Genomic DNA, 27,863 nt, shown 5'->3' on the forward strand with positions numbered 1-27,863 from the left:
TGATGACTATTTTGCCCTCTTTATCTAGGACCTCAAGGCAGTTTTCTTTGATGATTTCTTGAAAGATACTGTCCAGGCTCTTTTTTTTCTCATGGCTTTCTGGTAGACCAATAATTCTTAGATTGTATCTCCTGGATTTATTTTCCAGTTCAGTTGTTTTATCAATGAGATATTTTACATTTTCGTTTATTTTTTCATTCTTTAGATTCTGTTTGACTGATTCTTGATGTCTCATAGCATCATTAACTTCTACTTGCCCAAATCTGATTTTTAATAGGTTGTTTTCTTTAGTTAACTTTTGCATCTCCTTTTCCAGTTGTCCAATTGTTCCTTTTAAGGAGCTATTTTCTCCAGTTAGCTTTTGGATCTCCTTATCCATTTGCCCAATTTTCCTTTTAAATTCTTCTGTGAATTTTTTTTCATATTTTTAAAATCACTGGCTAATTTTTCTTCTACCTTTCTAATTTGGTTTTTAAAATTCTCTTTGAGCTCTTCCAAGAATGCTCTTTGGGTCTGAACCCAGTTCATATTCCCTTCTGAGGTTTCAGATGGAAGTACAGTCTCAATGTTGACCTCTTCTCTATTCATGTTTTGATCTCTGTCCCCACAGTAAGATTCTATGGTCTTTTCTAATTTGCTTCTTGCTCATGATTACTGCCTTTTCCCTGTTTTTTAAAGTGGATCTCTGCTTCTGGTGCACAGGGGACTCTGTCCCATAGTTCTAGTGTCTAGAACTTGAGGCTTTGTGTGTTGTGGCCTCTGGTTCTTTCAGCTAGAGGGTAGAATGCTGCAGTTTACGTGGTGTTGAACTGGCTGATATGCCAAGGCAGAGACGAAAGGAAATCTTTCTGGACTTCCTGGCAGTTACTTTGATGCTCACTGTGTGAGGCATGGGGGAGGGGTGGTCTGGCCACAGGAGGCCTCCTCTCCTGCGCTACCACACAGGCAGGTTCAGTGGTTGAGGAACCCCATCTGCACTAGTGTCTGCCTGATTCCCCTGGCTGTGATAGGGCATGCCTGGGGTCCTGGTGTTGGTGCTTATGGGCTCCACCTCCCTGGGGCTCAGGATCTCCTTCTGGTTTGCTGAGGTGAGACAATTCTGGTCCTGCACTGGTCCCCTTCAGCCATAGCAAGAGGGTTTCTCCTTAATGATTTTCTTGGCCTCTCAAGCTAAGAGACTATTTACCCCAGTCAGCTGATCCCCACTATTCCAGAATTTTTCCTGGGGAAATATTCTTTTGGTTTTTCAAGGTCAACATGGGGAAGGGCAGAGTGATGGGTACAGATCACTCCACCATCTTGGTTCCCAGAAGTTCAAGTAGTCCATATAACATTTCAAAGGGTGATACTGCAATGCTTCTCCAAGGAGCTGTCCTGATCCTAAGGAGAGCTAGTAGTAGACATTTAGTCCAAGGCAGTCTTGTTTCAATTCCTAATTTAGTAATTTGTTGCTTTAAAGTTTGATTCATCCTCTCCGCCCTTCCTGGCATATGAAATTCCCATTTTATTCTCAAACACTTCGTGACATCCTGTAACAACTTAGCTATAAAACAAGTCCCATTGTCTGAATTAATCCTCTCCACTAACCCAAAAAGTGGAATGATCTGTTCTGGGAATCCTTTATTGACTCCGGATGCTGTGGCTGAGAGGGTATGCTTTCACCCACCTGGTTAAGTGGTCTACTACCAACAATAAATACTTAAGTCTTGCAATCAATGGCATTTCAGCGAAATCCACCTGTATGCTCTGGAAGGGTCTTAGAGAAATCTCCCTTCCTCCCTTCACTTGTTTCCTCAAGACCTCCTTATTCACCTTCTGGCATATCACATACATTTCGGTAATTTATTTTGCTATTGTACAGATTCCAATAAATCCAAATTGCTTAAGAACCATGCCACATGAGCCTAAGCCCTCCCAATGACTTCCCTTATGAAGGATTCCCATTAGTTCCCATGCTATCCCTTTACTTATCACTTTTCCCCCATCTGGGAGTACCCACCATCCCTTCGTATCCTTGACCACCCTCAGCTTTGATAGTAAAGACAGAGATAGCCTTGGAATGCTCTATCTGGTGTATCACAGTTAGCATGGAGGTCTCCCTATCTTCTAACCGAGATCACTTTGCTTCTTCATCTGCAAACCGATTCCCTCTTACTTCCAATGAGTTTCCCTTCTGATGCCCCGTAACATGGACTATAGCTATTTATGATGGTAGCAATAAATTTTCTAATATTTCTTTAACTAATTCACCATGACTCAGCTCCTTACCCTTACTGTTTATAAGGCCTCATTCTTCCCAAATTTTTTGAAGATGTTCTACCTCACAGGCATATTTAGAGTCTGCATAAATAGTTCCTTCTTTCCCACTCAATTTCTTTAGGACCTGATTTAGGGCATATAGTTCATGTGTTTGTGCTGATTAGTTCTTTGGTAGATTTCCCACTTATGATTGCATAGCCATTCCTCCTTCTTCCCATGACCATTTGTGAGGATCCATCTATGAAATTGCTCTCATGTTTCAAAGGGAGCAACTTTCAAAAGTGGCCTAACTTTGGTCTAGAAATCTATTACATTCAGACAACTATGTTTGGGTTCTCTCTGATCTGATTCTCCCCTCTGAAGGAAAGTGGCAGGATTGACACAGCTCCCAGTACTCAAAATTAAATCCTTTTTTTCCCCAATAACAATGATATTTTAGGATCTTTTAGGATATTTTGGGATCTTTGAATCAGTCAGCCAGTGATCTGCTCTTTGGTTTAGGACAGGCCTCACTTGTTGCAGGGTGCTCACTACCAATGCTCCCTTGAAGGTTAATTTTTGGCTTTCCTCTACTAAAAATGCAGTCACAGTTATTGCTTGTATACACTCTGGACAGTCCCTTGAAATGGGGTCAAGTATTCTGGACAAAAAGGCAACTGGTTACCTCTGTCCAGCACGGGACTGGGTTAAAACCCCCAGAGCAGTCCCTTTATCTACAGTGCAGAATGAGTGGAAAGTTTTGTTGAGACTAGGCAGAGCCAATACTGGGGCAGTAACTAAAGCCCGCTTAATTTGCTGGAAACTTCACTTTTCCTCCTCTAACCGTTCTAGCTGCTTGTGTTCCTTTTCTACACTTTTTATACAACTCCTTTGTTAGTTGTGCATATGAATCAATCCATAATATACAATATCCTGTTAAACCCCCAAATTTTCTCAATTCTCTTTTAGTCCTGGGAAGGGTATTTCGGTTATAGATTTGATCCTATCAGGGTTGATTTTTCTAATTCTCTTACTTTTCAAGTGTCCAGGTATTTCACTTCTCTTTCCACAAACTTCTTATGTGATACCCTCAAACCCATTCTCTTCTAAAAAGTTTAAAAGATTCACTGAGGCTTAGGAGACTTCTCCCTCCTTTTCTCCTGAGAGGAATAAGTCGTCTACATATTGTAACATATTGGAAGTTCAAATTTTTCCAAAAGACTCTCCAAAATTTGTCCAAAAAGATCTGGGGCCTCAGTGAATCCTTGGGGCAAGACTATCCACCTGTATTGCTGTTTTCAACTTGTTTCTGGATTTTCCCATGAGAAAACAAAAAGATCCCTGTCTGTGGTGAATGGGAACAGATTCAGTGAAGACTTCTCAGGAATATGGAGTCATCTCCCTGGAGTGGAAGAGAATTTAGGCCCAGGTTTCCATTCCTCCAGTCGGGTGATTTCCATATAAGGCTATGTATTGCATTAGGATCAATGATTGGATATGACTCACTAACTCCTCAATACCTAATTTGCATATGCACACGCAGTCTGCAGTCCTCACACAGGTCCACCTGATTTGCATAAGTTTTCAATGCCTAATTTGCATATAATGACCTGTACTTTCGCAGCCTTTGTAGCAACCAGGAGCGGGGGAAATTTGAACCGGGTTTCAAAAGGGATTGGTTAGATTTCACACCTAGAATGTAAGACCGTGCTTCTCAGCCAATGAGAATAATGGTCAACTGTGGGAGGTGGATTTCTGAGTCAGGGTCTATATAAATTGCCATTCTGCTTCTGTAAGGCACCTCCCTACTCCAGCTTTACTGGTGAAGGGATCCCCGGTTTCTCGCGAGAACCGAATAAAGGAGATTTTTTTTTTTTTACCTTGCGATGCCTCTGAGCAATCAGTTTGAGTAAAGGGGGTTCGTGCTTTCCCCCACACAGTGGCTAATGGGCAAGCCCAAAATGCATCCTTCAAGTCAATAACTGTGAACCATCCATGTTTCAGGGGTATTTAGCTAAAGAGCATATAAGGATTAGGGACCACTGATGGCACACTGAGACTAATTGATTTACTTTTCTCAAATCTCATACCAGCAGGTATGTCCCATTGGGGTTTTGGGACTGGGACCACTGGGGTGTTAAAAAGAGTCCTTCCCTCAAAAATTGATCAGTAACCGGCTGCAATCCTTTCCTTCCCTCCACTGGAATAGGATACTATCTAACACAATTTACAGCCTGGGGATCCTTTAGTTTAATTTCTATTGGATTAACCTTCATTCCCCCCCCAATTTCCTTCTCTTACCCAGACTTCTGGTCTAATTTCTTCATAAGTTTCAGCATTCAACAGATGTAATTTAATGGTCAATTGTTCACCAACCACTTTTATCTCAGGATCAAGTCTCTTCCTAACAAGTTCACCCTGGCTTCAGGGACCAGTAAAAAGCTAGCTCTTGCCTATCTACCCTTACACCAAACATTTGTCTCATTAAAGATAGGTACATGAAAATTTTCTCCTTTTATTCCAGAGATTTTGAGAGTGTCCCTGCTAAGTCTCATCTCTTTGGGTTTAAAACTCAGGGAGTATGTAACTCTCTGTTCCATGTCTACAAGAAATAAAACACTCTCTGAAGCTTCCAACCTCTGTGTTAACCAAGGGTTCTCAGTTGAGTTTAAGAAAGAACCCCGAATTCCCTAGTCCTCATCCTCCTCGAAAGTCATGAAGGGCACTACTTGCTCCTCCTTTTTCTACTAAGGGCAGTTCCTCTTGAAATGTCCTGACTTTCCACATCTGAAACATTTATTCTCTCCTGGTCACCTTTTTCCTCCATCCTCATTAGCCTTTCCTTTCTTCCCTTGTTGGTATCTCTGTCCTGGCCTTAACTCCCTCTTAGTCCCTTCTGATTTCACAACTTCCTTAACCATTTGGACCATGATCCTGGTTTTCTGTTTCTGCTTCTCATCTTCCCTCCTCATGTATTCTTTCTGGGTTTCCCTAAATAATTCTTCTAGAGGTCTGTTACTCCAATGTTCCAGTTTTGGGAGTTTCTTTTTATATCTGGCCAAGAATTGGTCACAAAATGGGCCTTAAACATTCCTTCCTCTATGGGATCCTGTGGATCCAGGCCCAAATACTTTCTAAAGTTTTCCCTCATCCTTTCTAAAAATTCAGATGGGATTTCCTCTTTCTTTTGGTGAATTTCAAATACTTCATTTAAATTTTGAGATTTCAGAACAGCCTTTTTTATGCAGGCTATTATTAATTTCCTGAGGTCCTGCATATGACCCAGATGGATCTGACTGTCACGATCCCAGCCAGGGTCTGCATGGTGATATTTCACTTTGGCTGGAATCCCTCCTGCTATGGGAGGGTGTCTCCTTTCCCACCATACCAAGGCAGCCCTTCTTGTCATACCCTTTTCTTCTCCAGTAAAGAGAACATTGAGAATACTGAATGGACTAAGTATGTCAATTCTCAATATTGAAGTGGAACATTAGGCAAGGGGTGATTCTAAGGCAGAGGTGGGGGAGGAGGAGGTAGGGCAAGGAGGGGATCCCATGCAGAGGATGTTCCAGGTGCTTTTGTCTCCTCTTCCTTTGTTTGACTTAGAAAGATTCCTGCCACTGTTACAGTCCCAATGCCCAAGCAGCCTTATTATGCAATCATTACAATTATGCCAACGGCATAATCTTTCTCTTCTTCCGTGACATCTTTTTTGTTATTTACATATAAATTTAGTAATTGACAAACCCAATCTTCATCAGATCAGAACTTTGGCCAGAATATTGAGGGTGCCAACATAGGTTCCTTAGTCCATTCTTGGCAATAATATTTAATCATTTTCCTCTTATCTTTTCCCCTAGTCCTGGGAGCATCCTCCCAATGGAGCATTCCTGGGGAACGTCTTCCCAGGGATTCCTCCCCTTCCTGGGCATCTTAGAATTTGCCCCTCCCATACTTTCATCCCATGGCTGGACAGCCTCTGGAGTAATGGGGTCTCCTGACTAACCAAGGGTGCTTCTTACCCACTTGCATGGTCTGCCAACTGGCTTTCCCAATCATTAGGACTCTCCTGAGGCAAAACAGATACCTGCTATCAGTGGTTCAAAGCCAGGAGTTGGAAAGGAGAGAGGATTCAACCTCCAGGACCAACAAACTCAAGGGAAGCGCTCCTCCTGGGGTAGCTTACCTTGCTCCATCTGGACAGCCAGCCAAGCCCCACCTTGGGTACCAGAATCATTAGAACCGTGCTTGGCACAGAGATTCAAACGCCTCCCTTTAAACATCTATGGTTGGCTCAAGGGAAACAATCATAAAGGGTGGATGACCGACTGCCTTATTTTGGGTTATCTGTGTGCATCCTTCTTCCCTTATTTAAGACTAAGAAGGTTCGTGTTCTTCATGGGCCCAAATGAGTGAAACTCTCCACTAGGGTCAGACCTTCGGTCTAACTCCCCACAGACCCAGGGCAAGGGAGAATCCGGCTCAGATTTGTACCTAGAACCAGAGAAGAGGGAAGTCTGGACTCCAAGCCCACGGAGGAGGGCAGTCTGGGTGGTCCACAGAGACAGGTGAATGGGAGGGGAGGACGGCCACAGAGGGACGGACGGATGGGGGGAGGGGAAGCGGATCATCCATCCTACCCAGAAGCTCTCCAGCCTCCAGTCAGGGTCGTGGGAGGTCGGACTTAGCCGGCTTCTCCATCCCAAGAAGCGGAAAGAAATGTTTCTAAGGTCGCGGGGTCAAGGACAAACAGCTGAGGTGGGTGGATGGGGAAACCCGACCTAAGGCAAAGCTTGGAAACGTGGCGTGGGACGCCGGCGGGCTCCACAGCGCGCGCTCCTGCCCCGCCTCGGGCGTCACGACGTCTCCCGGCATCCCCTGCGCTGGGCGGACGCTCCGCCCAACGTGCCCCGCGCTGGCGCCGAGCCGCGGCTCCCTCATTGGTCCAGGAGCGATGGCTCCCGGAAACGGGGACTTCCCTTCTCGTCTTCCCCCTCCCACTTCTTTTCGGGAAGGCTCCGAACTCTTAAGCACTACCTGCCCAGGCTGTTGACGCTCGCATTCACGCAGCGCCTTAAGGTTTGCAAAGCGCGCTTTCCATGCGCTCTTTCTGAGGTAGGGTATTATGCCCCCGAGGGTGGAGGGGGCAGCTTGGTACTCGGCAGGGAAGCGGTGTGACCCGCCCTGGGTCACGTACAAGTGTCATAAGAGGCGTTTGTACCGAGGTCTCTTCTGACGCCAGGTTCTGCTCTCTTTACAAAACACCATGCTGCCTTCCTGGGAGGGGTGGGGGGAGGGTGGAGAGAGAGTACGCGGCTTTGTAGAGGTGCATGTCGGGAGTGGTAGTCCCTACGGCTCTTTCTGCTGTGGATATGGCCCCTAGTCATGTGATCAAGGAGCCTGCGGTCTGGGACGGGAGAGGAAAGGGGGGAGGGGAGGGACTGTCTGCCTTATGATGTCATCACCTCGCGACGTCGAGTTGGGAGTTGTTTGTAACCCTACTCCTCTCACTCCTAATCCTTGTTCCTCCCTGTCTGGTGCCACATACCCTCCCAGCTGTTTTCTTCACTGCCACCCTGGTTGGGTGCCTCTCAGTGTCTGGGCGGGGGGCGGGGTGGAGAGGTGAGGAGAAAGGAGGAGTGTGTTGGGGGGGGCGCCGACTAACGCGTGTTCTCGGTTATTGAAGAAAGGGCGGGGGGAGGGGAAAGGAGGCGGGAGGAGGGCTCCGCCCCAAGCTCCGCCCTTGCCGATGACGTGGCAGGGTCACGTGACGGGGCCCCGGCCGCCGCTGCTTTGTGAGAGGCACATAGGCAGGTAACGAGCGGCGGCGGCTGGTCCGGGGCGCGGCGGGAGCAGCAGCGGTAATGCCTTCCGTCGTTTCACCCTCCTCTTTCGTCTCTCTTTTCCCCCCTTCGCCGACCATCTTCACCGAACCACGGGTTCTGCGGACCCCCCTGGTTTCTCGGGGCCCTGTCCTAGCCACCCCTTCCCCAACCAGGCCCACCTCTGTCCACGACCTGGCCTCCCACCCCACCCCGAGGCCTGCCTTCTCCTTGCCCACCCGCCAGGGGGAGAGGGAGGGCTGGACGCCCCTCCCCCTTCCTGGAGACTCCGCTGCCTTGGACTCCCAATGATTGCACAGACTTGGTGTTTTCCTACCACACTCTCACCGTGGCATCGGGCTTCCCACCCGCTTCCCGGCTACCCTTTTCTCAGTCCATCATTCTTCCTAACCCTTTCTCCTTCCCCTATTTATCTCTGAGGCCGCCTTTTGGCTTTCCCAATCTGAGCCCTCCACCGAAGGCATTTCCCAGACTGCCATCTTCCCCATACATCTGTCTACTCCATCCACCACTGGGAGCTGGTTTTCTTCTTTACTACAGTTGCCGATTTCTACTCTGGAGGGTGTGGCTTTCTGCACTCTTTTCTTTCCCACCTAAGTGCTTCAGCTTACCCTTACCCTGTGATCCCGGGTCCCAGGCTCTTTCCCTCTCAACCCAATATTCTGAAGTTTAGAGCTTCCAATTATATTTCAGTATTCGACAGTTTAGCTAGAGCTTTCAAGAATGATAAGCCTCCTTTCGATCAGTCTTTCCAGTGCTCAGCCTGCCTAGACCTGTGAATTTATTTTCACACAGTGTTCCATAAAACTTCTTACGCAGTTTGAAGTGCTACTTAATTAACCCCCTTAAAGTGTACTCACTCAAGGAGTGCAACTTTATCACATCTCCTTTCACAAACTCCTTGGGGTTCAGTCAGCTCAGCCCTACTTTCCATACTTTTTCCCTGGTTTAATTCTGGCTCTCAACCTAATTAGTTGCCTAGCCATCTTCTCAAGTTACACAGTTCTGATCCCTCCTTGACATCTCCTGAATTCAGTTTTTCTCTAGTGTGTGTGACTGCTCCCCCTTCCTTATCCTCAACTCTGGTCACTTTCTTGCCCTCGTAACAGCATGACCTAAACCTCCCCTTCACCCTCAGCACTATCATTCATTTGTATTATTTTCCCTTTTCTACCCTGGTTATAAATATTCTGATTATATTCAAGATTCATGTCATTTTTCCCCATCTGAGAGATGCTATCAAACCTTTAATTATTTTCGAAAAGTACCTAAAGGTCTCCCTTTTGTAGGGCAGGGAGAGGTACCTGACTCCCTTAACTCCCTTTGTACTTCTTTTCCTAAATAATGCCTACTATTTCTTTCCCATTCTTGCTTATGTTTATTTTTTTTCATGTTATAGCTTGATACTAATTTTTCTCTGAGAATGCTAATTAAATGAAGGGTTTTCTTTTATTTGTTGGGAGAGAAGGCTGTAGAGGTCTTTTTACCATTCGATTTCTCCTACTAATACCTCCTTCAATTCAGCAAGCATTTAACAAATGATTTACTGTGTTAAAGATACAAAAAGGAAAAGGGAATGTCATTGAGCTTATATTTTGGGGGTAGGAGCTGGTCCATATTTGTAGAAAATTAAACATAGTAATTTCCCTGGAGGTCTGGCACCTGGGACTAAGGAGGAAAAATTGGGATGAAAAAAATCATCTATGAAGTGACTCCTGACCTTAGCTTTGAAGAAAGTTGGGGATTCCACCAGGTGGTGGTGAGAAGAAAGTGGACTCCAAGTCTGGGGAACATGGAAGGCAAAGGCATGAAGACAGGAGATGAAATGTCATGTGGGGGAACCTATGAGTAGGCTAGTTTGTCAGGACATAGATGGTAAAAAATAAGCCTGGAGCGCGATTGTGAAGCGCTTTAAAAGCCGAGAAAAGGAATTCATATTTTAACCTAGAGGCAAATAAAGGTGGCACCATATATTTTTGGGCAGGAGAGTCACATGGTCAGACTTGTGATTTAGAAATATTCCTTATTGTGAGGAGGATAAACTAAAGAGAGGCTTGATTCAGAGCTGCAGTTAGATCATTGCAGTATGGTCATTTGGGGTCAGTTTTGTTAGAGAAGAAGGTTGTGATAGATTGTGGATGTAAAATTGTCACCAGATTGGCTATAAGTTATGAGGGAGGGGGAAGATGAGGAAGACCCTGAGGTGGTAAAACCTGAGTGACTGAAAGGATGTGATGTTTCCAATAGAAATAGGAAAGAGGTTTTGAGAGTAAAGTTGTGTTTTGGACATACTGAGTCTGAGATACCTGTGAGATATTCATTTGGAAATAACCAATAGTTGGTGATGCAGGTGGAGCTCAGAAGAGATACTGGAGTTGGATATGTAGTTCCAGGGTTACCTGCATAGAGGGATTAGTTGAACCCTTAGGAGTTTATGAGATCACAGAAAGAGTATAGGTAAATAGATATGCAGATATCTAGAGAGGGAGAGAAAGAGACAGATACAGTGTTCTGACTAGATTCTGAGGGTTCTTTCTTTTGATCCTTCATTTTGAGATGTGGGAGTGGGGAACAGAGGAGTTGCTCCTTTAGATGACTAATTAGAATTTCTAACAGTAGCTTCCCCCTTCCCCCCATGCTCCACATACTGGTTCCTTACTATTACCATGAAGTTTTAAGGCTAAAGATTTTTGCCCAGACTCATGTATATACTTCTACTTCAGTGAAGTTTTCCTATGAAGAGAAAGATATTGGTCTTCTCCAATTCTGCTGTCAGAGTCAAGCTGATTTTTGTATTTCTTCTGCTAACAGTGGTTATTTCTGTCTCACAAGAAGCACCTCACCCACTGCTTAAAAGATTCAGGGAAGAGATGACTTATTAGACTGTGCCTGAGAAGAATAGGAGAGTCGTTTGTTCTGGGTGGATGGGGGAGAGCAAACAAGGAGGCCAGAGGAAATGCCCCTAAGGATTGTTTCTCACTGCTTCCTACTATTTTTCATTTTAAATGTAGGAGGAAAAATGTAGTTACATGGGAGCTGTCTTCTGTATAGTGTATTAAGGACACCACAGATCCTTTCTTGGTAAGAAGCAGAGGAAAAAGTCCATTAAGTTTCTTTTTGTTTTTCTGTCCTGGATTTGATGATGGTAATAGAAATGGGAAACATCTTAAATTTGTGATTCACTTAAACTGAATGTGTTTTGCACTTGAGTAACAGTAGAAACTGATTAAGCTTTCCACCCCCTCAAACTAAAAACTGGGCATAGACATTATAAACTTAGTTTTCCCAGTTAGTGCCCTCAGCTTTGTTGTGAGCATGTATGACATTAACTTCAAAATTTTGCCCTGAAATTATCAGGGGTCAGTCTTTAGTAGTTCTAAAGTTGCAATTTTACTTTGTTTTAAATTATTTTTTTTGAATAGGTGGTTTTATAGATTGATAGTAACTCTAAGAACCATTTTAGTATGTTTAATGCTTAGGAGTATCTTCTACAAAAGAGCATGACTATTTTACAATGACTATAAATGGTACTTCTTTTTAGTGATTTTTTTCACTTACATCTGTCCATCCCTGTAGAAGTAGTAGGAACCTTAGAAGCTGTTCAGTCCAGCTCCTTCATGTGACAGGTCAGGAGAGTAAGACTTAGGGAGATTCAGTGACTTGCCCAAGATCACACAGGTGGTAAATATCAGAAGTGAGATTGAAACTGGGTCCTTTGTCTCCAGACCCTAGTGCTCTTTACCATATTTGTTGTGGTCATTTTATATTTGATTCTCTTCTGCTGATTTCACTTTGCCTTCAGTTCATATACACCATGTTTCATACAAACCATGTTTTTCTGAATTTCTCATTTGTCATATTTACTGAACAATAGTATACATTCATATGCCATAGTTTTTTTTAGTACCTTTCCTACTCAGTGATATTCACTTTATTTCCAGGTTTTTGCCTCCACAAGGAGTGCTGCTTTTAATATTTTGTTAAATATTGGAACTTTATTTATGTCTTTGGCTTCTTTTCGGTATAAGCCCAATAAGGATGATTGATGAGGCAGAAAGTTTTGACATTTAAGCCATTTTTCTTGCTTATATCTAAATTGATACCTAGGACACCTTCATCAACAGTGTAATGATATGCCTGTATTTTCATAGTCCTACCCACATTGACTGTTATCATCTTTTATCATCTTTGTCAATTCGTATGATATCAGTTAAGTGTTTTATTTGTGTTTCTCATAGTAATTTGGAGCATGTTTTCATTTAACCATTTAGAGTTTGTAGTTCATTTGTAATTCTATTCATGTCTTTTGCCCTGTTTGGGATGGCTCTTGGCACTAAATATTTGTGTCATTTCTTTATATGTCTTGGATAGTAGGGTTTTTTTGGTGATATTTGATGCAAATATTTTTTTCACTCTGTTTTGTAGTTATACATTCATTGATTTTATTTGTGTAAAAGCTTTTAATTTTAGTGATAAAGATTCCCCTCTTATGATTTCTCTCATCTCTTTACTTAAAACATTTTCTCCCTAGCCATAGTTTTGAAAGATACATTGATCTTACTTTCTTCTAACTTTTTTTTTCTGGTGTGATCTTTCATTTTTGGTGCTTATTGTGACATATAGTTTAACGTGTTGACCAATTTTTGACAGCTTTCCAGTTTTCCCAACAGTTTGTCAAAAAGGGAGGCCTTACCCTAATAACGTATTTTCTTGGGTTTATCAAACAGTTGGCCAATGTTTTGTTTTAGTTTTATTCCTTCCATATCCTTTTTTATTGAGATACCTTTTGTTTTTAATCAGTACAGTTTGATAATTATGTTCTCAAATCAATGTTTAGAAACATATCCTTCTTTGTGAATCTGTAATCTTCATGAAAAATATTCGTTTAAATCTTAGGTTCCCAAACTTATTGACCTAATTGAAAAAAAATTACTGCCCCCCTGGAAATCTTACAAACTAGGAAGAAAATCTCAGATTAAATGTACAACTGAACCACAGTCTCCTCTTGTGGGGGAAAGTGAAGGCGGAGTATTGTCCCAGTGCTATCTCCCCTTTTCTGATTTAAATCATATTGATATACTAGAAGCCAGTTGTTAATCTTTTTGTAGTTATTAGGTCTGTTTTCTTTTAGACAGCTATAAGGCATGTAGCATTGATATGCTGCCTCAGACACTAGCTGTTCGATCCTGGGCAAGTCATTTAACCTCTCTTGACCTCAGTTTCCTCATCTGTAAAATGGGAATTTTTGTGAGGATCAAGTGAAATAATATATCAAAAACATTTTGCAAGTCTTAAAGTGCTATGTAAAAGTTAGGTATTTTAATTTTACTCTTGTCTTCCCTACCCAAAAAACCATTCCATATAATAAAGAATAAGAAAGAGTGGGGAGAGCATTTCAGCAAAGCTAACCAGCAAATCAACCAAATTTGACATAAGCAGTGCTCAGCACCCATATTCCATCACGTCTGCAATGAAGGGAGGAAGTATATTTTTTCATTATTTCTTTGGAACAAGTGTGGTAGTTATACAGCTTTATTTTATATGCATTTTTTTCTTTTCCATTGCTTGCCATTGTAGCTATTGTTTTCCTAGTTTATTTTCCTCTGCCTCATTTTATATCTTCTGTCTCTTTCATATTCATAATTTTTATATTCATAATTTCTTAAATTGCAATAATATTCTATTCCATTATACTGTTTGGGGACATTACTAATACAGTATATGATTAAGGGATGAAAAATACAAGGTACTTGTGGATTTGAGAAGGAGATTGATGTAGAGTGGAATTGTCAAAGTAAGTCTCATTGGATAGAAGTTTAGTGATTTGGAAGAGGGCAAAGGTGTCGTTCCAAATTACTTTCCAGGATGACTAGACCAATTAAATCATAGCTCTGCTAGTAGTACATTAGTTTTCCTGTTTTCCCACAGCCCCTCCTGAACACTTTCAAAAAAAAATTCAAATCTGGTGAGTATAAGATTGAACCTCAGTGCTACTTTTAATTCACTTTTTTCTAATAATGATTTTGGAACATCCTTCCCATTATTATTCTCCCTCTTAACCCCTTCTTTTTCCTTTCCCTCATTTTTTTCTGTTGAGTTTGATGTATTTCTGCACCAGAATTCTTTGTTGTTTCCAGCCATACTTTATCCAGTAGAGAATGCTGAGATTCATCTCATGCTTCCCTATCCTTTCCTTCATGTTTGTATATTCTTTTCACGTACCCTTATTGTGAAATGGCAAGTTCTTCCCATTGTTCCTACTTTCTAGATTGTTGTGTTCCTTTTACCTTTTTTCCCTTTGTCAAACTTTCAGAACAGCCCCAGTTCATGAACCTCAAGTCCTCTGAATTTTTAAATTTTATTTCTTTTTTTGTTCAATGCACTTTGACCACATTATAGTTCAGAAGGAATGCGTTTCTTTTCTCCCTATTATTAGAATACTAAAACTGCATCATTAAACATCCCCTTATTATTATTCAAATAAATTTACCTTTTTAGATATCTCTTATGTTGGCATTTCAGAGTAACTGCTCATCTCTAGGCTTCTTATCAGAAATCCTTGAAAGCTCTCTGTTCCATTTGAGATTCATTTTTCCCATATAGAATTATTCTTAGCTTTGCAGAGTCAGTTATTCTTCATTTTATGGCTATATATTTCTCTTTTTGGAATAGAGACAGCTGGGTGATGAAATGGACGGAGTGCAGGACTTGGAATCCGGTAGACTTGTTCAAATCTCGACTGCCTTTCTCAGGCACTAGGTGTGTGACCCCTGGCAAGTCACATAACCTCTGTCTCAGTTTCCTCATTTATAAAATGGGGGTCATAATAGCATGTGCCTCCCAGGATTGTTGTGAAGTGCTTTGTAAACTTTAATGCTACATAAAGCTAGCAATTACTGTATTCCAAGATTTCTTCTTTATAGTAGAAGCTCTGCCTGGTCTGGTTTGATTTTGACTTTTTGTTTCTTGGTATTTGAACTCTTCTGGCTACTTGTGTTTTTTTTCTTTCTTTTCTTTGAAGTGAAAGCTGCTTTAGATTTTGGCTGTGATATTCCTAGAATTTTTCCTTTTGAGGTTTCTTCTAGGAGGTGATTGGTGGATTCTTTGAAGCTTTTCTTTGCCCACTGGTTTTAATAAATCCAGGCAGTTTTCATTTGTGATTGTTGAAATATAGTTTTCAGGCTTTTCAAAAATGATTTTTCAGGAGTTCTGGTGGTTCTTAATCTCTCATTGACCTATTTTCTAGATCTGCGTTTTAAATTTTATATCTTATATTTTCTCCTGTTTTTTTAATCTTGGTTTTGTTTTAGCATTACTTACTATTTCATGAAGTCATTGACTTCTCTGTGTTACATTCTAATTTTTAGTGAGTCTCTTCCTAAGAATAAATTATTAATTTTCTAATTGTTTCCTCCAGAGGTTGGTCTCTACTTGGGTCGCCTGTGTTTCGGGGCTAACCTCTTCATTTCCTGAAGGTCTTTGCGGTACTGAGTTTTAGATTTTCAGTTCTGCCCTATATGACTTCAAAACACAGAACTACGAACCTTGGATCCCAGGGCCTAAGTTGTCCCAGTCCAGGTTTTGCTTCTAAGTTCCATACCACCTTGGGGTTTTCTTTGGGAAGCTGTTGGCTTTTGCTGCCTAGGGAGGTCTATCTTTCTGTCTGTCTACCTCTACCTCCCTCCACCCCCACTCCATATATCTGTGTGTGTGTATACATCTATATATACATACACTTAGATATCTGTGTGTGTGTGTGTGTGTGTGTGTGTGTGTGTGTTGAGAGAGAGAGAGGGAGAGAAAGAGAGAGATCTACAACTCAATTTACAGAGATCAATCTATGAAGTGTAAAGATAGGTAGGTAGATAGCCTTGGGAGGCTACTGTAGTCTCTAACTTATTCCTTGGCAGGCCTGGAGGTTTTTTGCTTGTTTGCCTAGATGATACTGACTTTGATAGTGGACCCTTTTCCTTTTGGGCTTTTTTTGGTCTGCTTTTTTTTGTGTGGTTCTTGTGTGGAAAAAATCTCTTTAGTTTCTTATTGGATTTCTTGATTTTTATTTGGTGAAGTGTCATTTGCTGGAGTAGGTTTTTGAGAGTTGGACTTGCCTGTCTCTGTTCAGGCATTTAAGTCAAGGATAGTCTTGTTGCTTTTTAAGACATGTTTCATATTGATGCTTAAAAAACAAAAGAGCAGTGCTGTTATTTTCCATTAATACCATATTGTTTTCAAAACGATTGAATGAGTTTACAGCTCCACCATTAATGAGTAACCTGCCTCTTTTGTCATAGTGGAAGCAGCATTGAATATTATGTGATTAAATGAGACAAAATATATGGCACTTTACAAACCTTAAAGCATTATGTAAATGTAACTATTTTATCGTTTATTATGTATGCTAATTTGTTGGGCATATGATACCTCCGTGGTTTATAGTTTTAATTTGCATTCTCTGATGATTACATGCTTTTTCTTGTTAGAGATTTTGAACACTTTCTTGTGATTGTTGATAATTAGTGGTTTTTTCCATAACTTTTTATCATAGAATGGTGTTTTTTTTAAAGTACCTTCTTGAAATAACTGGAGTCAAGATTGGGAAAGAAAGGAAAGACAAGCCATGTATCGGGGGCAAAGCACGAACCCCCTTACTCAAATTGACTATTTAGAGGCGTCTCAAGGTAAAAACAGAAAAATCTCCTTTATTCCCGTGAAAAACCAGGCGGTCCCTTCACCAGTAAAGCTGGAGTAGGGAGGTGCCTTACAGAAGCAGAATGGCACTTTATATAGACCCTGAGGCGAAAATCCCCCTCCCACCACTGACCATTATTCTTATTGGCTGAGAAGCAAGGTCTTAACATTCTAGGTGCGAAATCTAATCAATCCCTTTTGAAACCCGGTTCAAATTTCCCACTCCTGGATGTTACAAAGCCCGTGAAAATACACATCATTATATTGAGGAGTTAGTGAGTCATATCCAATCATTGACCCTAAAGCAATACATAGCCTTATATGGAAATCACCTGACTGGAGGAATGGAAACCTGGGCCCAAGGTCTCCTCCACTCCTGGGAGAAGGCTCCACATTCCTGAGAAGTCTTCACTAAATCTGTTCCCATTCAGCCAGAACAAGGCTGATAAACTGGGAAAATAAGAAGGGATTTAAGAGCAAATTCTTGAGACTTGAAGGCAGTGGGAAAGATTGAAGAAGACAGGAAATTGTGATCAGTGAGAGGAGTTGGTTGGTTGTTGCCCTTCATCTTTGAAGAGGACCAAAATGACATCACTATGATAAAGTGAAATTTCAGTGTGTCTGACTGTGGCTGATCAGACCAGTACAAGCTCAGAATGCTGTACCACTGGTTGAGCACAGATAGTCCATGTGAGTATTTGAGGTGGATATCCCAAATTTGTGCATCCTGCGTTTACTTTGTGCTGTCTCAATTCTGCCTTGCTCAAAGAGCACAGCGCACTTTCTGATGTGGGCACGCCATGCTGAGCAGTCCTGTGCCAGTGTCTTCCATGTTGCACAGTCAAATCCAAAGTTCTTGAGAGGGTCCTTGTATTGTTTCTTCTGGCCACCATGTGATCGCCTGCCCCATGTGACTTCTCCATAAAATAGTCTTTTTGACAAGTATACGTTTTGCATTATATGGGTCATGTCTTTTGATTTCTGCGTAAATTGAATTTAAGTGAGGCAGGGTTGCACAAAGTCTCACTCTCTCCTCCAGAGTCATCGTAGTCCAGTGGCAGGACAGAGTCAAGACAACTGGTGATGTCTCAGGATGTAGTGGATGACCTTGGCGTCGCACTAAGTGTTCCACATTACCTGCTTTATCTGCCTTCATGGCCATTGGAACAAATTGTTCTCATCCGCCCATTCCACCAGAGGAAGGCTTCACATGCTAGGGGTAGACACCCCCTAACTTACCAATGGATTTGAGAACCCTTGGTTACCCTCAGCCTGGTTTGGTTCATCTGCTGAAGTGGTTTACTGGGGTGTGGCTGCTGCACATACTGCAGCTTCTTAGAGGCACAGGTGAGAGTTAGGTGGAACAGGTAGACCCCAAAGACAGAAAGAGCCCCAAAAAGGGCTCATCAGCCATCACACCAAAGGTACTGGTCCTCCCTGAACCTACTCTACACCCCTGTGTGTAGAGGAGTAATTTATAAGCTGAAGTAGAGCAATTTTGTGTTAGTGAATTTAAATTAAGGTGTAACTGACTCTTACTGAGATAGAGTCATGGGAATTGAGATTGATGACTTGGGAGAAGTCAGGGTCTTGGATCATCTGTGTGAATACTCGTTACCAAGAATGTTGGGGATTGTGCTCTATGTATTAATATTAAACAAGAAGGAAAAGTGGCATCAAGGTTGACAGAGCATAGAGTAGGAGTTCTTAGAAATCTTTTTTTTGTGGGACCTCTTGGGTAGTCTGGTAAACTCCTAAGAATAATGTTTTAAAATACATAGAATATATAGAATTGCAAAGGAGACTAATTGTCTTGAAATACAGCTATAAAAATATGTATTAGGAAAAACATCAAGTTCATGGGTCCCAAGTTTAAGAACCCCTGAGAATTGGGGCAGGTTGATATAATCGGGTATTATGAACTTTAAAAGAGGAGGCATTGCCTTTGTCAGTGTATGGAGGTGGGGAAGAGGGGAAGGAGGTGTGTTGAAAATGGCAGTGAAAAATAAAGAACATGTTAATTGTTTATCCCCATCCTGTAGATTAAGTAGAATCTTCAGAGGAAAGCCAGATTTCAGTTGGTGAAAGATGACTGAAAATAATGGGAGATTTTTTGTTTTAATGATGTAGACTGAATTTCAGTGTGAATAGTGGTTGAAGATAAGTGAGGGAAAAGACTTTTCACACAGCTTGATGTTCCTGAATCACAAGGATTAAAGATTAAAGAGGTTGGGATTTTTTAGATACAGCTTTGGTGGTCATGGCAGACAGGAAAAGTATAGATATGTAGAAGGTTATAGTTATATCTGCCTCAAACTCAAATTTCCAAATTAGAACGTTGTTGTGGTGGAGCCTATTTTGGAGTATGAAAGGACTGGAGGTAACAGAAGCTTGTGGTTACTGGGAGAATTCTGTAGCATGAGGAAGCCTCTCTTCTCCTGGCTAAGAGGATTAGTCTACACGTGGACAGGGCTAAAACTTAAAGAGTTTTTGGAGGGCCTTTCCCCTGCAGTTTGACTTAGGAAACCTGAAGATCTATCAAGTAGCATAAATTCAGGAGAAAAGTTATGTCCTGTGGTATTGTTAAACTTAAATAGAAATGGGGGTCACCTATCAGTAATCAGTCACCTATCCTTGTGAGCTGCATATTGACTTAGTTTTAAAATATATCATCTATGTTTTATTGCATTTATTGCATTTTTATTTTATTTTTGTTAAATATTTCTCAGTTACAATTTAATCTGGTTCTGGCCACAATCATGAGTGTTGTTGGCCTGTGTGTTTGATACGTCTGGTGTACAAGGTATTTTAACATAATTATTTAGGTAACATCTGATTCTACCTTTCAACAAATTCTGATATATTTAAGCTTTATACTTTCCTTAACAGTACAAAACAAGTTTTGTACTATAAATGTTATTTAGTTCTTGCACTGTAATCTAGTATGATTCACATAGGATTTAGTTAAAAGCAAAGCTTCCTGCTTGTATTTCTGGTGAACTGAGAAAAACAGGTATTAAAACCAGAACATGGGGGAGACTAGTATCTTATAAGCTAGTGCTTCCAACAGTTTAAGAACTCTAGATATGCCTCAATCTTCGCTGGGTTATTTTTAGTATTTGTTGCTCCTATCTGTTTCTATTCTAGGAATTCTTTGGAACAATTTTTCAGGGTAGTTGAATTGAAGCCAAGGTTGGGGCCGGTACCGAAGAAAGGAGGTGACTATAAAGATAAATGATGGTATTCCTGTAGTTCAACAATAGGGTACATGACCAGACTTGGATAGTGTTCTGCTTTACTAACAAAGCTCTATTTATTCTTTAAAAAAATGATCACATAGAGTTCTTATCTTGTCGTAAGCTAGTCAAGGTCTTCATATTATGATAAGTTGGTTAAAGTCAGTTTTGTATTCTTAATTCATTTGCCCTTGAATTATTTCCACAATTTAATGGTACTATACATGACTTTAAGGGCATAAGTACTCTGATAACTTTTAACTACTGGAGTTTTGAATTATGTTTTTAGATTCTCTTTAAAAGTTATGTGTAAAGTGAATATATATTGAAGCATTTTCCTATTGATATAACTCATGGTTTCAGGGTTTTTATTGAGAGCAGACTAGATTCCTAGTATCTAATAAACCTGATAGTGCCTCTGCCTAATGGTTTACTTTTTAAATGATGCTGTCTCACTGTGGAGAAAGAACGGTTAGGAGCAACGTAATGGCTGTCAGATGGAAGGGAACTTGTTCTGCTTGGTTTCCAGTGGTAAAAAGTAGGAACAATGGACCCCTATAATCTGTTATCATTCTGTCATGTATTGTCATACTTTGCCTGGTGCCTTGCAGCCCCAAACCCTGTAGTCCTCAGAGTTACCTCCAATCCCTCTGCCCTTTAGTTCTCTTCCTCTGGACCATTCCCTCTGCCTCTTTCTCTTCCCACTGACCCCTTGCTAAATCAGTTTCATTTCCTTCCTGTTTCTTTCTCTTGATTTCCTTGCCCTCTTGTCTTGTTGCTGATTTTGTACCCTGTCAAGCCTCAGCTCTGGATTACTCCCCATCTGCTGCCTTCACTCCTACTCTTCTGCTGCTCCTCATCACCTGTTGTCAAACCAGCTGGAGAAAAATCACAAAACTGTGCTGTCTGAATCTACTACAACAAATTTGTTCTGAAATTTTAACTTAGGCGCTCTCTGTTGCAAGGCATTCTTACATCTCTATAAATGACTGTATCATTCATCACACAGTGCCTTTTACAAACCTTTTCATACCTCCTCAAACTTCCCATTTCTCCTTCTTCTCACTCTCTCCACTGAAAACGTTGCTTTATATGAAAAGCTGCCCAAGTAAATCCCTGTACTTACAAGTGATTGATTTTTCCCCATCATCCACAGCAGATTGCCCCTTCCATCATTCCTATTTTCTCATTTATGTTCAATCTCTTCTTATCTACTGCTGCTTCCCTTCAAACATGCCCATGTCACCTTCAACTACAAAAACCCCTACTTGATCTATCCATCTGTAATAAGTATTGTCCCATCTCTCCTCTCTAAAGGGGCTAAACTGTACAGTAAGGTGCCTCCACTTCCTTCTTTTCTTATCTCTGTGCTTTCTATCATTATCCAACCAAAATTGCTCTTTCAAACATTATTATATAACTTTTTAGTCACCAAATTTAATGGGCTTTTTGCAGTCTATATCCTTTATGATGACTTCTCTGCTGCCTTTGACATTGCAAGTCACCCTGTTGTCCTTGATACTGTCTTTTCTTTAGTTTTTGTGATCCTAACATCTCCTTCTCAGTCTCCTTAAACTACACCTTCCTCCAGATCATGAGTCCCAGCTAACATCCCACCTTTTACAAGAAGGGATGATTTCTCAGTCTCCCTTAATTTTGATGCCTTACTTCTACTGCTATTGCTAATTGATTCCATATACATCCTGTTTGTACCTAGTTGTTTTCATATTGCCTCCCTTGTTAGACTATGAACTTGAGAGCAGGGCTTTTGGCCCTTTGCCTTTCTTTGTATCTCTAGCATTTAACACAGTGCCTAAGACATAGTAGGCTCTTAATGTTTAGTGATTGACTGAAATATACATGGTTTTGTTAAAACAGTATCTACTAATATCTACTCCCCTCCCCAACTGCATATTTTGGGAATAGTTCCAAATTGCTTTCCAGAATGGCTGAACCAATTTACAGATCCACCAACATTGCACTAATGGTTCCTGTTTTCCTGTCTAACATTTATCATTTTCCTCTTGTCATCACTGTCAATCTTATGAGTAGGGTAGAACCTCAGAGTTGATGTAGTTAACATACCTCTAATTAATGGTGATTAGATCATTTTTACATGTGTTTAAGAGCCTGGATATCTTTCTTTGAAAACCGTCTATTCCTATCCTTTGTACACTTATCTATTGGGGAATAGCTCTTGTTTTATAAATTTGGATCAGTTTCTTATGTATCTTGAATAACAGACCTGTCAGAGAAACTTGCTTCAGTTTTAGCTGCTTTGATTTTGTTTGTGCAAAACTTTAATTTTATGTAATCACAGTTGTCCACTTTGTATCTTGTCATCTTCTCTATTCTTTGTTTGGTCGTAAACTCTTTTCATAGTTGTGAAAGATGTCTTTCTTGCTTGTTCCTCCAGTTTATGATCTGATATTTTGTATCTTAAAGTATCCATTTGAAGTTTATTGTGATACATATTGTGAAATCTACTTCTAACCTTAATTTCTGGCAAACTACTTTATAGTTTTCCCAGCATTTTTTGTTGAATCAAATGAATTTTTATCCCCGTGGTTGGGGTCTTTGAATTTATTGAACACTATGCTTTTGTAATCACTATGCTTTGCGTATTGTATACATAATCTAAAATTTGTAAAATTGGAAAGCAAATTTTAGCTTATCTTGGTCATGTCTTTAAGAAAATGTATTTGTACTCATTCCCTGCTACATTTTTTGATCATTGCCCTTATTATTCTAGCAGTTTTTAGAACATTTGATTGTTATGTTTATTAAACACCTACTGTATGACCAACATTACTTGGTATTTGAGATTTATGAAAGATAAAAGTCTTCACTTTCAAAGAGCTTATGATAAAGTATTTAAGGAAACAAGTGAAACGACTAAGAAACAGCTAGAGAATATAATCAGTTATGGTCAATAAGATATTAACTGTATAAAATGAAAAACAAAGGAGAATGTGAAAATGCTAAGAAATAGGCTGAGTACTCAAGGGAATTGCATGTCCCTTTGCTATAAAATATTGGAAAGAGGATTTAATTAAAAACTGAATGACTTTTTCAGTATGTTTCTATTTTTTTAAGTTTTCCTTTTATATCTTAGTTTATTTGGCAAACTAAAAAATCCAATTTTCATTCTAAATAGTTTATTTTTTATTATCCTTCTCCCCCCATAAATTATTAAATATTTGCTTCATTGTTATTTTATAAAGTTATACTTAGAGGCCAAAGCATTTCTAGAGTGACACATTACCAGTTTTATAGTGAAAATAATTGGAAATGATTTCTAATATATGTAAATTTACTTTACAGATGTTTCCCAGAGTACTGTAATCCTATAGTGTGGTGACTTTGGCTTGTTTTTTATTTGCATCTGTAACTCTTATATCTCATTACAACTTCCTGATATAAATCTTCAGATTATATGAACTCTTCCTCTTTTTTTCCCCCAGGGCCCATGAATTTATTTTTTCTTTTTTAATTTATTTATTTTAGTTTTCAACATTTCATTTCCACAAGATTTTGAGTTTCAAAATTTCTCCCCATCTCTTCCCTCCCCCCACCCCAAGACACCATGCATTCTGAATACCCCTTCCCCCAAAATGCCCTCCCTTCTATTGCACTCCTCCCTTCCCTTATCCCCATTTTCTCTCCTTTCTTGTAGGGCAAGATAGATTTCTGTACCCCATTACCTGTATTATTTCCCAGTTTCATGCAAAAACAATTCTCAGCATTCGTTCCTAAAACTTAGGAACTCTTCCTCTTTTCACTGGCTCTGCTACTTGCCAGTTTTATCACCTTGACTAGTCACTTAAACTCTGGATTTGAAACTCATCTGTAATGTAGTGGTGGTTTTGGGGTGGGCACTTAGAGAAGATTATCTCTGAAGTTTCTTCCAAATGAAATCCTGGGAATCCTATGAGAAGAAGGTTTATCTTAACCCAGAAACTCAGTTTAGAAACCAATTTTTAGTTTTCTTGGTGTCTAATCCAGTGTACCCCTCCTCAGTATTCTTCTACACTTACCTATCTTCCACTTACTTTTTTACTAATTTGTTTAATATTTCATTAAGTAGAAAGTTAAGCACTTTGTAACCATCCTGTACCTCAAAGTCTATCCTCATCGCCTGCCACTTGATGGCAGTTTCTACCTTCCAGGAGTCTACTTTGTCATTTTACAGCAGCTGTTTGAACTCTTATACTCTTGTTAGTGGGGGAGGGTTTCATAGCTAGAGCATTTTAGAGCTTCATTCAGAATTCATTATTTGATACTTATCTTTTCTTGTACTCTAGTCATTTGACAGAATCCTTACCTGAGATGATCATACACAAAATTACTGTATCCTATCCTATTAGTTATCATCCATACAATTTTTTAAAAATAATGATGTTTATGTAAAAGTATTTGGAGGGAAAATTCTTTGATTATTTTTTTTTCAGCCATGAATCCAAGAATCTCCTGGAGATTTTTAATTCTTGTCAGAAATTGAGAAATATCTTCTGAGATGACTAGTAGGAGATCAAATAGTATTCTTTATAGAAGTCAGGTAGAAAAAGGAGCAGAGATTTTTAATTATGAGAAACATTGGTTATGATGGGGAGATTTTTAGAAAGAAAGTGAAAAGTTTGCTTAGTGCTGCCACCAAACCAAATTAAAAGCTTAACATTTTTGTTCTTAAAAGTCATTGAAAATTATAAGGTCATATGTTCTTAAATGTTATAAGGTTAACTGTATCTGCATTTTCACTATGGTATGCCTGGACCTTTAACAAATAATTATTATAAGAATAATAAAACTGAACAAGGAATAAAAAAACAATCTGAAATTTTTGCATTTTGCTCAAAGAATATGGAAAAGCAAATATTAACAAAATGTTAATAACAGTTTGCTTTGTGTCCTCTCAACTTTTCTGTTTGTGTATGTGTAATTTTGTTAGTTTCATGAATTGCCTTTACAGAAGACTGGTCTTTTTTCCCCTTTTGGCCTTTAACTTTTTCAAGTGTGGCATTTGGTGATTTTTGTCTATTGAGAAGTTGCGTCTTTTTTTTTTTAGTCCCTTTGTCTTTATTCTTCCTCAAGAGACAGTATCTAGAGGCTGTTAATAGAAACTCATTCATAGGATCACACACATAAAATTGAAAGGGACCTTGGAGGCCATTTAGTCACACTCCCCTCATTTATAGATGAGGAAATTGAGTCCCACAGAGGTGAAGTAGCCCAAGGTCACACCTACAGGATTTAAGTCTGTCCTCTGACACAGTATCATGCTGCATCTCTTGGCACTTGTCCTAGATAGTTTCTGTGGTGTAAGGAATTAAAGTAAAGGCAGTGAGATAGAGAATATGCATTGCTAAGCTTTTTAGGGTCCTTTTCTTCATCAGAACACCTTGAGAAGTGATGAACAAGGTTAAGTATGTTATAATTTGTAGTTAAGAAGACACATTTAGTGAATATCATATCTTAATACATATTTTTCACAAAATACTTCTTATTGCTTCATGCACATGTAATTGGAGCATATACTTGTGAAGTTGTCTGGGAGGAGTGAATATTTTCAGTTCAGTTAAAACATATTCCTCAAATATCTATAAATGTTAGTAATGGTAGTCTCTTTAAATTAACACATTTTCACTGATAAGATCTCCTACCATTTAGCTAGCTCATTAACTTGTCTCTTTGGAACAACTAGGCCATACTTTTAATTTTTTAAAAAAATTTTCAAAGTTATGCATAGTGAGTTTGCCTCTAGTGTGGTAGCTCTAGATGTCAGTTTATTGGCAACACTATGGATTGAAATTGTGTTGCCTACCACTTCCAACTTTGGGTATGCACTGGGATGATACCTTGCAGAGTAGGTTTGATTTGGAGTAATAACACCTGGGTTTGAACTTAGGCAAATTCCTTAACCTGTATGGACCTCAGAATCCTCGACTTTGGAACTAGAAGGTTGACCTCCAGGGTCCTTCTAACTCTAAATCTATGATTCTGTAATATCCCCTTCCCCTGTATTAAATAAGTGGTTAGGTTGGGGTACACTACCGGAAAAATATGACTGACTAATAATGGAAAGGGAAGGGAGGAAGCAAATATAGGACACTGGGGAAAAAAAGGGAAAAGGAAAAGCTAAGCTGACTTTGGCTGTGTTTTTTAGTTAGCTGATTTCCCTGTAAGTTAACATTGCTCAGCTGATTCCCACATGTTTTTTAGGATATAAGAGTTAGGAAATGATTCAAGCCATGTCATTTTACAAGCCATACCAGTAGTTACCTATAATCAAGAAGCCCTCTTCTCTTCCTCCTTACTCCACCAAATTTTAAAACCCAAAATATCACCAAGCAACATTTTGAAAAATGTCAGTTTATTAGGACTCTTTTCTGGGTATGCTATATGTAGTGTCACTTGATTTTTGTAGAAATAATATTTCAGGCAAAACAGTGTTATGAGAGGCAGTTCCACAGGGGTAATGTTAGGGACATTTGGTAGAAGGACATATATTATGGTGCAGTTTGGTCAAAATATATTAACAGTCAGTTTTTTTCAGTGGGATCTTCCTATATTACATTCAGATATAGATTGAGATATAACCGGAATGCATCTGATTGCACCAGGTAGCCTCTAAGGTCCCTTCTGTCTCTAAATCTTGTGACCATTTCTGTGTAGTATACATGTATCCTTATTCCCTAAATCAGTGCCTGGCACATAGAGACTCTTAAATAAATTCCTGTTTGTTGATTATAGCCATAGGCTTTCATGTTATTGAGGCATCATGACACTGTAGTAAATGACATGTTCTGTCACTTAACATATTGTTAAGGCCTACCTTACTTGGAACTTGCATTAATGTCCTGACTGGTTTTTCCACTTAGAACCCCTCTCCGTCTTTATTTGTATACTACTGAATTAGTCTACTTAAAGCAAGACCAATCTACTTGCTTCCCTGCTCAAAAACCCTTTGAATTAAGTTCATTGTTGCCCACAATCTTGCCTCCAGCCTACTTTAATTTTATTTCATCCTACACAATTGCACATGTCCTATATTTCAAACTGTTCCCTAGGAAGCTTGGAGAATACCCACGTAACTTTCTAAATTCCTCTCGTTCCTGTAAAGGCCTATCTAAAGTTATACTTCTTTGATGGAATCTGCCTCTCTGAACAGCCATAGTATTTTGTATTTTTAAAGGCACTGGTCACATTATTTCATAATTACTTGCATACTGCTTATGTTTGAAAACTTTTTCTTAACTCTTGATGGCAGGTATTGTTTTAGGCATCTTTGCACATCCTTTGTCTAACCAAGTACCTTTTATTAAGTTGAAGTCAACTTGGTTGGAATGCAATTCCATTAGTATGGCTTGTATGTAGTTGGAAGTTTTTCCCGTTTTATGTTTTATTTTAACTTTTGTATATGTTAGAGCTAAAATATTGTTAAATTTTAAAGAAAAATCTGGTTTTTAGAAGTCTTAATTTTTCTCCACCTTTGGTGAAGCACATCACTTAATGTAGACATTAGAGACAAAACACAGATGGGAGTGGGGGTAGGATATAAAGTGATCCACAACAAACTAAACATATCTAGTCAGCCTTGATTCTGGCCCTGCTATGTCTCCTCCCATCTTGAAGTTTTTTCATAGTAGTTCTAGTGAACAGGACAGGTTGCCCTGAAATTGGGCAGAAGGAATGTGCATCCCACGGGGCATGTGTCATTAGGGAAAATGCCATTTGTTATATAAGATTTTATTAATTGCCTAATTATCAAGAGTATGTTTATTCTGCCTTTTCAGGGATATGTTTGAACATTGTGAGAGATTTTTTTGGTAGGAACCTTAAATTATTAGAGTAAAACAGC

The 27,863-nt window shown here is 39.8% G+C and overlaps 1 protein-coding gene across 29 annotated transcripts in view; it reads left to right on the forward strand.

Moving 5' to 3' along the window:
• The first annotated feature begins 7,089 nt into the window (after window positions 1-7,089).
• The window catches only part of UBAP2 (ubiquitin associated protein 2), a 144,736-nt gene continuing 123,962 nt past the window's right edge, over window positions 7,090-27,863 (forward strand). For 24 of the 29 annotated variants that reach the window (XM_072596981.1, XM_072597005.1, XM_072596987.1 and 21 more), the window contains exon 1: window positions 7,978-8,099. The gene's annotated coding sequence lies outside the window, so the exon portion shown is untranslated. Of the gene's footprint in view, window positions 7,354-7,977; window positions 8,100-27,863 lie in introns of those variants that run through there. The other 5 variants (XM_072596982.1, XM_072596991.1, XM_072596992.1 and 2 more) reach the window with 4 other exon arrangements.

Source organism: Notamacropus eugenii, chromosome 3 (genome assembly GCF_028372415.1).
Source record: "Notamacropus eugenii isolate mMacEug1 chromosome 3, mMacEug1.pri_v2, whole genome shotgun sequence".
In the NCBI taxonomy this organism is placed as follows: Eukaryota; Metazoa; Chordata; class Mammalia; order Diprotodontia; family Macropodidae; genus Notamacropus; species Notamacropus eugenii.